The sequence below is a fragment of the Ostrea edulis genome, chromosome 1 (assembly GCF_947568905.1).
Source record: "Ostrea edulis chromosome 1, xbOstEdul1.1, whole genome shotgun sequence".
Lineage (NCBI taxonomy): Eukaryota > Metazoa > Mollusca > Bivalvia > Ostreida > Ostreidae > Ostrea > Ostrea edulis.
This window is the reverse complement of record NC_079164.1, coordinates 25,932,053-25,947,791: the sequence shown is the minus strand read 5'-3', so window position 1 is coordinate 25,947,791 and position 15,739 is coordinate 25,932,053. Positions and strand designations below refer to the sequence as shown.

At 35.0% G+C, this 15,739-nt stretch overlaps 2 long non-coding RNA genes across 2 annotated transcripts; both read left to right on the top strand.

Moving 5' to 3' along the window:
- Positions 1-744: 744 nt before the first annotated feature.
- Positions 745-6,110, top strand: LOC130046943 (uncharacterized). The gene is made up of 4 exons (XR_008796049.1): positions 745-868; positions 2,711-2,770; positions 4,404-4,539; positions 5,774-6,110. It is a non-coding gene; the product is annotated as an uncharacterized LOC130046943 (long non-coding RNA).
- A 5,580-nt stretch (positions 6,111-11,690) lies between these two features.
- On the top strand, positions 11,691-12,816 carry LOC130046885 (uncharacterized). Its single transcript, XR_008795972.1, has 3 exons — positions 11,691-11,844; positions 12,347-12,473; positions 12,683-12,816. It is a non-coding gene; the product is annotated as an uncharacterized LOC130046885 (long non-coding RNA).
- The last annotated feature ends 2,923 nt before the right edge of the window (positions 12,817-15,739 follow it).

Below are 15,739 nucleotides of genomic sequence, written 5' to 3'. Positions count from 1 at the left end.
GGGTACTGAAGCGTATTGCATGCCAGTTTACTACCCATATGCACTGCAACGGTTATAATACCTATACATATAACAGGCTGAAATTAATTTGGATTCAAGATCTGGACAGAGACAAGCAGGATAGCAGAAAGGGCAGAATGGAGAGGAATTGTTCACTATTCTCTACAGGGATAGAAGGAAATAAGTCAAGTAAGTCAAATATAACAGGCTTACTACTCTGACCATGCTTTCCGCAAACTGAATGTAGCCTCAGTAGATTAAAATTAAAACCGGCATCGAATACGTATAGCCGGTGCGATCAGTTTGATGCAAATTAGTGGCGAAAAGGTGAAAGAGAAAGAAGTTATAGACAAGAAGTTTAAGAATCTCCCCACTAAACTTCTTTCTCTCCCTCCCACTGGGTTTATCCATATTTTATAAACTCTGTGTTTTTTCTAATTCAATATATTTTAGTTGTGAAGTATAAATAAAATGATTTTATGTACGTTACAGCAGCAGATATTGTATCAAATGTTTTTCGATGAAATTGATTGTCCCCGACACACTTCAAACCTGTTTCTTCTTTCAACAGAAGTTATATCAAATAGACGTACGCAATGTGGCTATACTGTTGCGTTTTCTCCCTTGTAATTGTGCGGCACAGTGTACAGCAATGTTTGGCATGAGAGGAAGATATTTCAGACGTGAAGGACTGACAACTTTCAACACGACACAAATTAAATTGCGTTTTTCCTGTTTCTGATAGGAAATATAAAAAAAAACCATAGACGCCGACAAAGTGTGTTTTAAGGTTTATTGCATGGATGTTATTCATCAACCTTAACAAACTACCGGTATGTTCTGAAGTCACAGGTTCTGAGTTTACTGGGTGAGTGTCTGTTTGATTAATTGATTGAATATTGTTCAATGTCCCTCTCGAGAATATTTCACTCATATGGAGACGTCACCATTGCCGGTGAAGGGCTGCAAAATCTAGGGCTATGCTCGGCGCTTGCAGTTTTTGAGCAGGGAGAGATTTTAATCGTGCCACACCTACTGTGACACGGGGCCTAGTTTTTTTTTGCGTTCTCATCCGAAGGACCGGCCCATTTGGTCGCCTCTTACGACAAGCAAGGGGTACTGAGGACCTATTCTAACCCTAATCTCCCCGGGTAAATCCTTTTCGATATAAATTTTAAATCTTTTGAAATTGATATCGTTGTTTTATATCAAATCTCCTAACTGATTGGTATGATCAAAGTAGAAGAGTATGCACGTTTGCTTCTTTTTGATTAGATAATATTAAAATGTCTATAGTTCTCTCATATGAACGAGGAAGACGTGAAGATATTCACAGCATAGATAAATAAGATAAATGTCTACAAATTGGTGGAACAAAACATATCAACCCACACACGCATATTTTAAACATGTTTTAAAACTGCAATTCTTAGAATGTCCATAAGCTAACTGTTCACCACCGCAACGCGGAAAGAGACACAGAAATACCGGTGTCCGTGCGTCCGTCCGTCCGTCTCACTTGACTTTGTGGATGCAACTCCTCTGAAAGTGCTAAACGATTTTGTTCAAATTTTGTAGGATTATTAGTCACCATATTGCACCGCCATTTTAATTCTACAAATTTTACAGGAGGTATGGGACTTTGTTGAATTTGTACATGCTACACTATTGGAACACTTTGTGGACGCAACTCCTCAGAGACCGCTGTACGGATTTTGTTCCAATTTTGTACGATTGTTAGTCACCATATGTACAATTGATCATATTGCGCCATCATTTTGATTCGAGAAATTTTACAGGAGTTATGGAATTTTTGTGCTTCAACTTTTTTTCCGGCGGTGGGGGACATGGCTACGCGTATGATTCTTGTTTTCCGGAATAGATTTTGTCAGATAAAACTGAATGCTAGCATTATCAATAAGGTGTTGATATACAGAATATATGTAGATGAATTATCAAAAATTCATCACGTGACTGCATTACGTTGTCAGTTAACCGCTGTTTAAGACATTCTGAAAATAAAACTTCATTATCAACATAGTGGTTAAACCATACATCACCAAATCCTTTCGACAATAATAAACGCTAACTTGACACCGCCATTAATGCATGCAGGTATTATGATTGGGGAAAAACATTTCATCATACATGGACTACAGAATACAATTTTTAGTTTTGAGAAATTTTAATCAGTATTTAATAATTTTTATCATACGTCAATTATACAATGGCATATGACCACCATCTCAGACCTATACGCCTCTTTCATACAAACGCCTCCTGATGATGATGTAGGAATATAATTAGGAAACCCCGAGTTCTCTCGATCCCGGAAACCAATTCCAACCCCAGAGATTAGCTTCGATAGTGACTGTTTCTTTGTCAAGTGCCTGGCTACGATAACCAAGGGTCTCTCGAATGTGACCTTCAAAAACCAAGGTTCCGTATCACGGTAGGCATTGACACGATAAAGAGCTCCCACTGCCACGGCGCTGAGCGCCAATCATAGATCTAATTTGTGGTATTTTACCTCCAGATTGTGACAATCCTTCATGAATGATTTAAAAACAAAATGAATATATATTAGACAAAACAATATAGAAACACATACTTCTATGTTTTATCATGTATTCATCTTTCATCTTCACCTTTCACTAGGAATATAAAGACATGCCATAGTTTTACTATATTGCATATTGAGATTTTTCAGGTTTGGACTGCTTGCTGTCTCGTGTGTAAAAGAAGATGACAACTAATGGGGCCAACATACGTATGTATAGCGGAATCAAGTACATCTACACATATATTTACTTTTGTAACGTACCGGGCGTTTGCAGACAATCTAGGCTCGTGCCCGGTTCATCCGAGTTTTGATGAACAATGATGAATCTGACCAATTTCACCTATCTGGAGTTTATCTCTCTAATTGCAAGAGGTACAACTAGTCGCAAAAGATATATACATAATTAACACCTGTTTGGTGTTTAACCAAATACAAGAGGTACAAAAAATTGCAATATATACAACATTCTTTACACCTGCCTCGTGTGTAACATTTAACTCCTATGTACAGCTGGCACTTGTCAGATTTATGACTGTTTATAGCCACTGGCCTTACCTCTTGCCACCTGCCTATAACAACTTTAGCTTGCCACTTGCATATACCACTTACCTAACCCACTTGCATATACATCTTGTCAGTAAGTCACTTGTATCTGCCAGTTGTATATGCCATTTCTCTTTACAACCTATAATTGGGTCAAGCTGTCTGATGTTTTTCATACTGATTGTTAAGCCGTTCTTGGCACGCTGATTTTGATTACGGATAACTCCGTTTACCTGATCAAGACATAGGGCTCACGGCAGGTGTGACCGGTCAACAGGGGATGCTTACTCCCACCTCTGGTGTGTCCAGGTGTCCGTGTTTGCTCAACTCTTTTGTATTGCTTATAGGAGTTATGAGATTGATCACTGTTCGTTATCTTCACCTTTATAGGAGTTATGAGATTGATCACTGTTCGTTATCTTCACATTTATAGGAGTTATGAGATTGATCAATGTTCGTTATCTTCACCTTTCTTCAACCACTGGGATTAATATGCCAGTCACTTGATTGTCTACGTTTCATAAACCAGTATCATTGCTATTGACACTTGATTGGATATTCAATTTATACCCGATATAGTATCTTAATCGATTTAGTTACATAGAAGTCCTTTAACAATCGCCTTAAATGGCTGCTCACTATATATGTCTCCGTATGTACCCATATCAACAGGCTATACGATTTGTCATATCTTAATTGAATTAGGAGCTCAAAAGTCTTCATGACTATCCACAACATGTATAGTTATTTCTGTTGTTGTTAGCGCTATATAATCAATGCACATATTAATCCCGATATTTGCACTGATCTATGTTAACAATTACATTGCCAAAGGGAGATAATTCACTGTCTGTTTCACTTTGCTGATCGTTTGTGGATTTCATAGTTTCCTAGGATATACGAACATGTACAAATGAATTATTTTAAAAATTAGTTATATCGATTTCTACAATTTACTTCCAAAATGTAAATGATTGCAAGTTGTGAGTTATCTAGCATAAATCTGTAGTTTTGATTATTTGGAATACACAGGGATACACAGGGAATGCCCGACTATTCAAATGCAAATTGTTGATACAACCATGAGAAATTATCATATTTAATATTTTCTGTAAAGTTTGTTTTAGTAACTTGTAATAATCTGAAAGAAAGCGTGGCACACACATGTAGCGAGGGAAAGATAGTCAAAAATAAGTTTGCCAAATTCATTAAAGAATGTTTTCATTCTTCTCTGATAGTCGGTCGTCCAATGAACATGCATGCTCATCTGACTCAAAAATATTTTCTATCGACACAGAAGGCAACAGTACCATAGTGATTTATGATGAATATTCGTCAAAGAATGGAATGAACGTATTCGTTATACTGGTTACAGAGCTCATAGTCGTCGTATCCATCTTCCTTATACTTCTGATACACTTTCTCAGGAAAAGGTAAGAAAGCTGAATCCAGAAGTCTTTCATCTGTGTACAGATATATGAAGAAATGTTTCAAAACGTTTCATTTGCTTAATGTCTTACAAAGCAAGCTTTCCGATGTATATTTTAAATCATATTTAATACAGGGACTCAAATTTCATTCTAAAATTTTCAGTTTTTTAGTGTTGTTTCCTAACAATAATGATTTCAACTTCTCCATCGTCAACTTCCCATAATTATGTAGCAATATTCCATTATCACTTACATATGGTGTTTACATCTTTCAACTGATTCGATACGCAAGAGCTTGTTCTGTGTATGGTAAGTATTTCAATCGAGGCAGGCTACTGACAAACAAGTTGATGATGCAGGGGTTTCAATAGTCTCGTTTAAAGTCAGCAGTTCGGAAATTTTATAGTCGTTATAACGATTTAGTTTGCCAACACAACCTATCATTGGATGAAATGCTGTCTGACGTGTTTCACACCGATTGTTAGGCCGTTCTTGGCATCCCGATTTTGACTACGGATAACTCCGTTTACCTGATCAAGAAATAGGGCTCACGTCGGATCGTCAGGGGATGCTAACTCCTCCTAGACACCTGATCCCACCTCTGGTATATCCAGGGGTCCGTGTTTGCCCAACTCTCTGTGTTGTATTGCTTATAAAAAGTTATGAGATTGATGACTGTTCGTTATCTTTGCCTTCCTTAAAATGAAAATTGAAGAATGCTTCACAGAGTAAAATCATTTGTTATTATATGGTATCAATATTACCAATTGATTTATCAATAAATACAAAACACGTGATACCAAACTGTGAGGAAATTTACAGAGACATGTTTAGACATATATAGATTAATTGACTGAGGTTTTACGCAGTGTTGGTAATATTTCAGCCATTTTACGGCAGTTCACTTATTGAAATATGTTTGGTTGTGAGTGTTTGAGTTTCTCCACCAGGGAATATATATATATATATATATATAATATAATATATATATATATATATATATATATATATATATATATATATATATATATATATTCAATGCTGTTGCCTTTGATATCTTTATTAATTGTAATGATAGCCATTTCCTCATGAATGTGATACACGTAGGATCGTGATAAGGATAGTTCGACTGGAAATTCTGTTTGATGGGAAGATTTTATGCAACGTTTGCAGTATATCCTAATAAATAACTATGTTTTTAAAGAACAAGCACGACTAATCGTTTGTTTCTTTATAGATAGCAGAACTACACGTGAACAGTTGAAATCAGAGACAAAACATGTAACATCAGGGGACGCCACTCAATGTTGGTGGAATGCAATTGACTTTATAAATATTCTGTAGCATTATGAATAAATGAGCTAAAGATATTTAGACGTGTCTATTGATATGAAAGGTACCCGATGATATTTATCAGTCATATCTACCTTGCTGGTCACCTGTTGTGAGAGGCCACAGTGAACAGATGGTTTCAGTCTCACAAGACTACCTTGTACCGTTTAATTCTTTGAAGAAACTGTTTATGCCAGACCTTTGTGAAACATGAAATGACACAATAAACACGAACGAATGCATTGTGTTCTTTGAGGAATCTTGTGAAATTAAGGATCTTCTTCTTCTTAATGATGGTAGTAAGGTAGCTCACTTCACTAAAATTTATACTCTGTGTGACACCACGTCACAAGATGATGATTTAAATGTTTTGTGAAATCATTTGTATCGAACAATTTGTTTGTCTATCATCGTAGGTCAGTGGTTAAAGCATTGGGCTGGTGGACCAGAGATCTCGAGTTCAAATACCCCAGAGTCTTTTATTCATGTGTGTTGAAATTATTTTTTTGGAAATCGTGTTTTTATCCAGATTTGTATATTTTTGGCATATATACATATTGTATATCATCATATCTTTTATAATTAAATCAATTCGTACTGATTTGAGAGACCGTTTCTGAGTGTAGTGAGCCACCTTAAGTATAAAAGTTATACATATATAATTAGTAATATATAGTAATATATATATAGTTACAAAGGAGGAATACTTTATAAAATTGTTTAATCCCAAACTTAATAGGAAATAAATGTTTAAAATTCAAACTACATTGAACTGAACTCTGTAATTGATTTCCAAGTATTGTCTAATATTCTGTGTATTATACAGCTACCAGTGTAATTTATTATGATGTCACATAGGACAATTACTTACGTCGTGATATGTTGACGTTACTTAGCAATATTATTTCATTTTATAACTGTCTGAAGAGGCATTAAAGCCGAAAGCGCTAACAGTGAAATGTTATTCGAGTTGTGTTACTTTACTTTTATTATTGGATGTATTTACTGTATCAAATACCGAATTCTTTTTCACAAACTATATATATATATATATATATATATATATATATATATATATATATATATATGTGTGTGTGTGTGTGTGTGTGTGTGTGTGTGTGTGTGTAAAACTTATACGGTACCAATTTTGATGCACCAGATGCGCATTTCGACAAATAATGTCTCTTCAGTGATGCTCAACCGAAATGTTTGAAATCCGAAATAACTATGAAGTTTAAGATCTAAATATAGCCAAAAACAGCGTGCCAAACAAGTGGAGCCAAATTCGTCCAAGGATAAGAGCTATGCATGAGGGAGATAATCCTTAATTTTGAAATGAATTTCTAAATTTTATAACAGCAATTAAATATACATCCATATTTTCAAGCTAGTAACGAAGTACTTAGCTACTGGGCTGTAGAGACCCTCGGGGACTAACAGTCCACCAGCAGAGGCCTCGACCCAGGGGTCATAATGTAAAACTTATACGATACCAATTTTGATGCACCAGATGCGCATTTCGACAAATAATGTCTCTTCAGTGATGCTCAACCGAAATGTTTGAAATCCGAAATAACTATGAAGTTTAAGATCTAAATATAGCCAAAAAGAGCGTGCCAAACATATATAGTTATAGTTATAGTTATCAATAAAAGAAATACTAGGAGTATTGCATTAAAAGTAAGTATTTGGTAAGACAAACGACTAAATATAGAAATATCTTTACTAACTTTAGTCCTGATATTTCTTATTTTAAAACATTTAATGCTTACATAACGGCACATTCAGTCATTCACTGTCATGATGGTCTAAATGCTGGGCATACTTATGAACTGGCACACAGGCTATGTATTTTATATACCACAGTGACTAATCTGATTCACAAATGTTTGATTACGAGAGGTGTGACCAACTATATGATTATTATATCATAAACCTTGCATACGAGAAGAAAGAATTCTTGCTGTGGCCTTCAAATCGACATATAGATATTTCAGTGACGTTTTATCTATGACTAATTCGATATATCTCAGTGAACTGGAAATAAAAGACACTACAGAGTCTCCCATGTCAGAATCGTACTTAGAGATGTTATTTAACATAGATGTTAACGGCAAACTAATAACTCCACTTTATGACAAACGAGGTTACTGCAGCTTTAACATCGCTAACTTCCTATATTTATGTAGCAATATTCCATTGCCACCTGCAAATCGTGTTCATATCTCTCGACTGATTCGATACGCATGGACATGTTTTGGGTATGATCTGTTTTTTAAATCGATGCAGGCTACTGACAAGTAAGATGATGTTACAAGGTTTTCCAAGGTTTGGTTCAAAGTTAGCATTTAGCATATTCTATGATCGTTACAATGATGTTAATCTACAAATACAACGTGTAGTTAGGTCGAATGTTGTCTGACGTGTTTCAAACCAATTGTCAGGCCGTTCTTGACATGCTACTGCAACGTAGGTAATGTTGGGAATCTGACTAGTCTAAATGCAAATAACGTAAATGTGATTCGTTGATATACACAAAGCCATAGTCATGAATTTCGTTCATACAAAAGTCCAAGTATTTACAAAATATCACTTTATTTACTTTTACCTTTTGTCAAGAAACAATTAGGTCCACGTCATATTCGCATTGACAGTCTTGATTACGTTATTTCAGGAAGCCAAAACTAGTCCATACTTGGATTTTTCAACACTAGAATACAGATTGGAATTCTAAGATTATAGATGTTGCCCATTACCAGCTCTTTAAATCACCGCAGGTTACAAAATGAATATCCTTCCGAATAATGATGTCAGTTCCTTCAGCTTGAATGTTATAACAAAGGTATATATGCCTTTAGCATAAACAAGATTCTTCGTCATCAAAAAAATCATATATTGTATCATTTCAAAATTCATATCCTGTAAATATACTTCTATTATCGCATCCAAACTTTTTAATTACAAACTTAAGATAATCTTAAATGTAATCCATCTACATGTTCTTCTTTCAACGTTGGTTTAGCTGGACATGTCATTACTGGTGACATCGACAAAGTTGAAAACGACGAACTGAATTCACTTGTTTTAAAAGGTCTTAAATCTTCATCTTTCATAGCTCCGATTCTTCTGTTCACAACAGAACTTCATCTCTGGTATGAATTATATCGAAGATAATGCCAGACGATAAGGTAAATATAAAAAGAAGAGCTTAGCTCCTTGTCAGAATGGATTGAGGTAAGACAAATATTGAAATCTCTGAGACACATCAAAACAAAGTACATACCATTTATCGTTCTGGGATTAGTAAACCAAAGGTAATAAAGGAACAAAATAGGTTACACGAAGAATTTGTATTCGTTCCAGCTGACCAGAGACATATATAGCAGAGATCAGTAATTTCCTCCAGTTTCGTATTATCTTACGATCCTCTGTTGTTTTGGTAAAAATATACACACTGATATACCATAAAAGGTCTGATTAAAGATTTTTAGAGATATATATATAAATATACATGTAAGTTTTTATTATTTCAATTAATACGTTTCATTTTTATTCATTATTAAATAAATATTATGAATTAACGATTTTATACGGAGGTTGTACAACAAGTACTCCCCGGAATGACAGTGTATAAAATATAGAAGCAACTCATTATAACATTCCAGATATCACAATGTAAGTAAATAAATGAATTGATTAGAATAATTTTTGTTGGTTTCAATATGTTACAGCCGCAAATATTTATATGCATGTATATTCGGTTATTGCTTTGCTTAAGATCCACGAGGTGCAATCAGAGTTGCAGACATGCGCAGTATAGCTAGTCCAGCGAGTAATATTGCCATCATCATGTGACATATATACGGGGTATGTCTTGCCATTTCATTCTATGACACATTCAGCACATTTGTGAAGCAAGTTTGGTTCTGCAATCTATTGAAACTCAAAATCTAATAATATTCATTTACTCAATCTGCTTACCATCATGAGGGTGAATTTAAGCATTTTCAATGCAAATTTTCCAATGAGCAAGGGCAAATTGTGGATTTCAATTTAGAGGGGCGTGGAAAAAATATGTTGGTCGCATTTAAGTCCCCATTTCGTCCTGATGAGAACAAGAGAGCTTAACTGCATTTTGATAATAAAATATCTTGTGTAAAACTAATAGAATTTTCACATACACACGATGCTCTTATATGATTTGAGAATAGATAATGTTTCACTTTTCAAACTTCATCCAATCATGTTTGATAACCATGTTTGCTTCCTGTGTCTGGCATCTTATTCATAAACAGACTTAGAAAACGTCCGTATTTTTCATATGTATTTTGTAAACTTCCTCAATAGACATTCTGAGGCACTTGTCAGTTTTATAATAGTTCGAAGCGCATCGGTTGATTTGAAAATGATTTATTTTAAGTTCTACTACAATTCCGGACACATCCAATATTGAAAGCTAAATATGGATATTTCATGCACCTTTAATTTGTTGTTGTTGAAAAATCTGAAGTGCTCTTACATAAATGATATTACATGTGCGGTGAATCAGGTTATACCCATCAAAGAAAATCGGGTGGTGTGGGGTTTTGTCATGGTGATAACATGTTTCCCTTGCAGTGAAATAGGTTGGGCAAATGCTATTTATATATTGGTCGACCGCAGATCAGTTTGTCTGATCTCTACAGCGGTGCAGAGAAGTCTTCAAAAGACGCTGAAAAGCCGATCCTTTAAAAGTAAAAGGCTACGTTAGGGCTGAATTAGCCTTATAGTGTAGGTTGGCTAGGTGATTAACCATCGTAGCTTTGACACTTGGCAATAAAGTCTGAAAAAGTCTGTACCCAGTGTCAAAGTGAGCTGGAGACATCAGCTGGTACGAGACATCAGGTCGCTTGCCTGAACCATTGGTAAAAGCCAATTGTCCGGGGACTTTGGATTTAAGGAATTGAAGGGTTATGTTAAATGAAATCCCTGTTGAATAACCACCGTAAATTTATTGAATAAGTTCATTTCTTGCTTTGTGGACAACATACATTTTTGTAAAACATATGTACTGCGAAATCCCAGGTGTAACCGCGTACGTGTCCACTGATAAATATCGACCCTCTGCTGAACACACGTTACACACGTATTAGTTAATGCTTTTTTAAAGTGAGTACTCAATTTGATTGTTTCTTGATTTTGTGTAAAATATTTCATCTTACAATTTTCGTGTTTCTTGGAACTAGTTTAGAATATTTTGAAATTTTAGTGGCCAATTTGATGATTTGCATCAAAATTAGGTTGTTGAACATATATATTAACAGTAAACTAACAACTCAATTTTATGGTAAATGGGAAACATATGATGTCAGCTTCTCTATCGTCAACTTACCATATTCATATAACAATATTTCATCATCACCTACATATGGTGCTCATGTCTCTCAACTGATTCGATACTCAAGACCATGTTATGCGTATAATCAGGTTTTTTAAATCGAGGTAGACTAACGACAAATATTTTGATGTTACAATGCATTGTTTCAACAGTCTCGTTTAAAATCAGCATTTCGCAAATTATGTAAAATGTAGGCAGGGAAAGAGCTGGGAATTAACGGTAAACGTTAAAAGAGACATCTCATGCTTTAATTACATCGAACATGCCTTATGTTTCTCTGATAGCAATCTGTATTTAATCTTCAGATACAGGTTTCTGAACAATTTGTGATGGTATCGTCATAATCGCCAGATGACTGACTACCGGTTGTATCTTTTTGGGCAGTCTTTACTGTCGGTGTTACAGATGACTGACAACCGGTTGTGTCTTTTTTGACAGTCTTTACTGTCGGTGTTAGATAATAATCGGATCCTCCACTTTTATAACTGACGCTGGTATCGTATCCCTTACTGTGTAATGATACTGATGTTAAGCTCTTCCTTTCCTCCGCTTCGTCATAGTGAACATCGGCATACAGACGAAAGGATATTTCGCTGATGGTAAGGTACGAATGGAAATCTGGATTTTGTTCCGCGGTCTCAGACATCTCTTCGCTGTTCTTTGTTTCTGAACGATAGTTAGAATTGATGACACTCTTTATTCATGATACATATTTATCATTATGATAATTTTACAAATATACAGTATTAATCCGTATTACAAAGTTGTATTTTTAAAATCAAAAACTTTATCTATTTTAAAGATTTATTTTGCGAGTGGCATAACTTCAATTCCATCAATTTGGAATTTCATAAATTCTCATATTTGTCGAAATGCGCATCTGGTGCATCAAAATTGGTACCGTATAAGTTTTACATTGTGTCTCTACAATTTATAGAAATATTAGAGTCTTTCTTAGAAACGGGGCGAAATTGCGAGACTTTGTTATGAATAGATACATATTGCGAATATTCAACAATCTATATGATATCTACTCAGTCACAGATTTAAAAATGTTTTGTTGATTATTACATAATTGATATTTGCTCTTTATCTTATCAGCCAATTTGAATCGGAAGTTGGCGAATAATATAGCATATTTACACTATCCCAAACACAGAGAATAGTGTCGCAGATGATTTTGTCATAATACAACATAATAGGATTGTGACGTCATAAAGAGATAAAGGTTGGTGACTTTTAATGTTATTGATGATATCAATCATCAATGAGTTTGGAAAGTTTCAAAAATTTTAGCGCTGAATTTGCGAGCCTACTTCTTTGATTTCGCGTCAATTGACATTACGTGTTCCATACTAGATTTTTGATCTTGTTGTCCATTAGTTTATGGTAACAATGACTGCAGTGAGTTTTATTTCAATAATGCAATCATTTCAGTAACAGCATAACAGCTTGATCATCCTGCAAATGTTTAGGTGCGGCTTCATTGAAAGAATGGCATAACGTGGTCATCCAAGCCAACTTTACTGAAACTACACGGCCAATCAGTGATTGAAATTTGCACATTCCATCAAGCGAAGTGGCACGCCGTTATTTCAACGATAATAAAAACATTAGGACACTTACTCGTAGCTGTTTTTGTACCCCTTTTCGAGTTTCGTATACAGACAAATACAGTAAAAATAAATACATGTATCTATGCGTTGTTATTACAGCACTAAAAAAAATATAGTGAAAATAAATACATGTACAATGTATCTATGCGTTGCTAAATCTTATTTTCCTGTTGGGTGACCTTCCCAAAATTTCAAATCCCTAGAGTCTTTTTAAAAATACATTGACATTTGATGTTTGTCACTTTTACAACTTGTCCTCCATATGAATCGATTATTATCTTAAATTTCTGAAGGCTTTTGTTAAACCTAAATTTCAGTCATACAATCACACAATGAAACAATCTGTGCTTGTAAAACACTGATGCACCCGAATTGCGACGTAGCTGATAAGGGCCAAGGTTAAAGTTTTTCAAAAGTATGTCAAACCCCAAGGTCAAGATTACAAACTCAGAAACGAAAACTATTATTACAAAGAAGACACGTACATGTGAAATAGGAAAGCCTTAGCCCAACCTTTTTAAAAGTTATGACGAAGATTAACATTTCAAAAGTAGGTAAAAGGTCAAGGTCATGAAGTATAAAAAAAAATGCTACTTAAAGAAAGGTCTTTTCAAAAGAAATGTACATGTGGAATATAAAAGACATATTACTAAACATTTAAAAGTTATGGCTTTGGTGTAAATTACTCAAAAGCAAGTCAAACGATCATGAGGTCAAATCCCTTGATAACCAAAGAAAGGTTATGTCACCAGGAATACATTACACATGTAACATATGAAAGATCTATTAGCATCTATTCAAAAGTTTAGTGTTAAAGTTTTGCAGACACACAGACAGACAAACCAAAAATATGTGCCCCTGAATCTTCAAGTAGGGGGGGGGCATAAAAAGAGAGATTAAAGTTTAATTACAATAGACAGAGATATTGTGACACAACAACTGATATTATAATAGATAATTATTATTACCTTACTACAATACATATGCAGGAAATGCTCAGCATAACCACTAAAACCAATGAGGCTACTAAGGCAATAATAACAGCGTTGAACATCCTTAATGGCTTTAATGGCGCTACACTATTTCTCAGCACTGTTGTCGTCTCTTGATCTTCTAGATAAATAAACAAATCAGTAGACGGATGATATGTGGTACATGTACGATATTGTCTGAATTATCATAAAGAAACAATCACCCATGGTCGTTACACAGGAGTTGGATTGAGATATTTAATAATGCCATATACAAAATGTTTTGCATTTCATATGACTCGATGTAATGAGTGATTATACGACCATCCATCTACAATTGTATGGAGACTGATCAACTGTGTCTGGTTTAAATTGACATTTCTTTTCAATCAAGAAAATCATTGGTCATTATGCGCATAGTGTTACTTAGGGCGGTTCAAACTGGGATTGGCATAACACGAGTAAACTTAACACACAATATTTAATCTGCATTGCGTTCAGACTACAATTTTCAGTCAGATTAACTTAAACTACTCTGGACTGAAATGGGTTCATGTTATCAATATTTATTCTACTCAAACGTACTGTGCAACTACAGATGCCCGATGTGGTGTAAATCAAATGTGTATTCTAAAAAAACTTCCAAAGAACTTTTAGTAAACTTGAAATCACAAAACTTTTCTCAAATCAACATCAAAACGTACGACTTTTCAACTCTATACACGATCATTCCTCGCGATAAATTAAAGACTAGACTTTATGACATCATAGATAGTTGCTTTATCAACAACAAGAGTGCCATGGGCCACATCGCTCACCTGAGTCACCTTGGCCCATATCTGAAGACTTCCCATATATATTTGCATGTAAAACCTTAGTCCCTATTATGGCCCAAACTACCCTTTGCAAACTTGAATCTACACTATGTCAGAAAGTTTTCATGTAAATGTCAACTTCTTTGGCACAATGGTTCTTGAGAAGAAGATTTTTAAAGCTTTTTCCTATATTTGTATTTAAAACTTTGACCCCCCACTTTTGACCCCATCCTAACCCCCGGGGGCCATGTTTTGAACAAACTTGAATCTGCACTATGTCAGAAAGTTTTCTTGTAAATATCAGCTTTTCTGACTCAGTGGTTATTGAGAAAAAGATTTTAACTATATATTTGTATGTAAAACTTTGATCCCCCTTGTGGCCCCATCCTACCCCCGGGGGCCATGATTTGAACAAACTTGAATCTGCACTATGTCAGAAAGTTTTCATGTAAAAATCAGTTTTTCTGGCTCAGTAGTTCTTGAGAAGAAGATTTTTCCTATATATTTGTATGTAAAACTTTGATCCCCTATTATGGCCCCATCCAACCCCCGGGGCCCATGATTTGAAGAAACTTGAATCTGCATTATGTCAGGAAGCTTTCATGTAAATCTCAGCTTTTCTGGCTTAGTGGTTATTGAGAAGAAGATTTTTAAAGTTTTTCCCTATATATTTGTATGTAAAACTTTGATCCCCCTTGTGGCCCCAACCTACCCCCGGGGGCCATGATTTGAACAAACTTGAATCAGCACTATGTCAGAAAGTTTTCATGTAAAAATCAGCTTTTCTGGCTCAAAGGTTCTTGAGAAAAAGATTTTTCCTATATATTTGTATGTAAAACTTTGATCCCCCTTGTGGCCCCATCCTACCCCTGGGGGCAATGATTTGAACAAACTTGAATCTGCACTATGTCAGAAAGTTTTCATGTAAAAATCAGCTTTTCTGGCTCAGTGGTTCTTGAGAAGAAGATTTTTAAAGATTTTCCTATATATTTGTATGTAAAACTTTGATCCCCTATTGTGGCCCCATCCAACCCCCGGGGCCCATGATTTGAACAAACTTGAATCTGCATTATGTCAGGAAGCTGTCATATA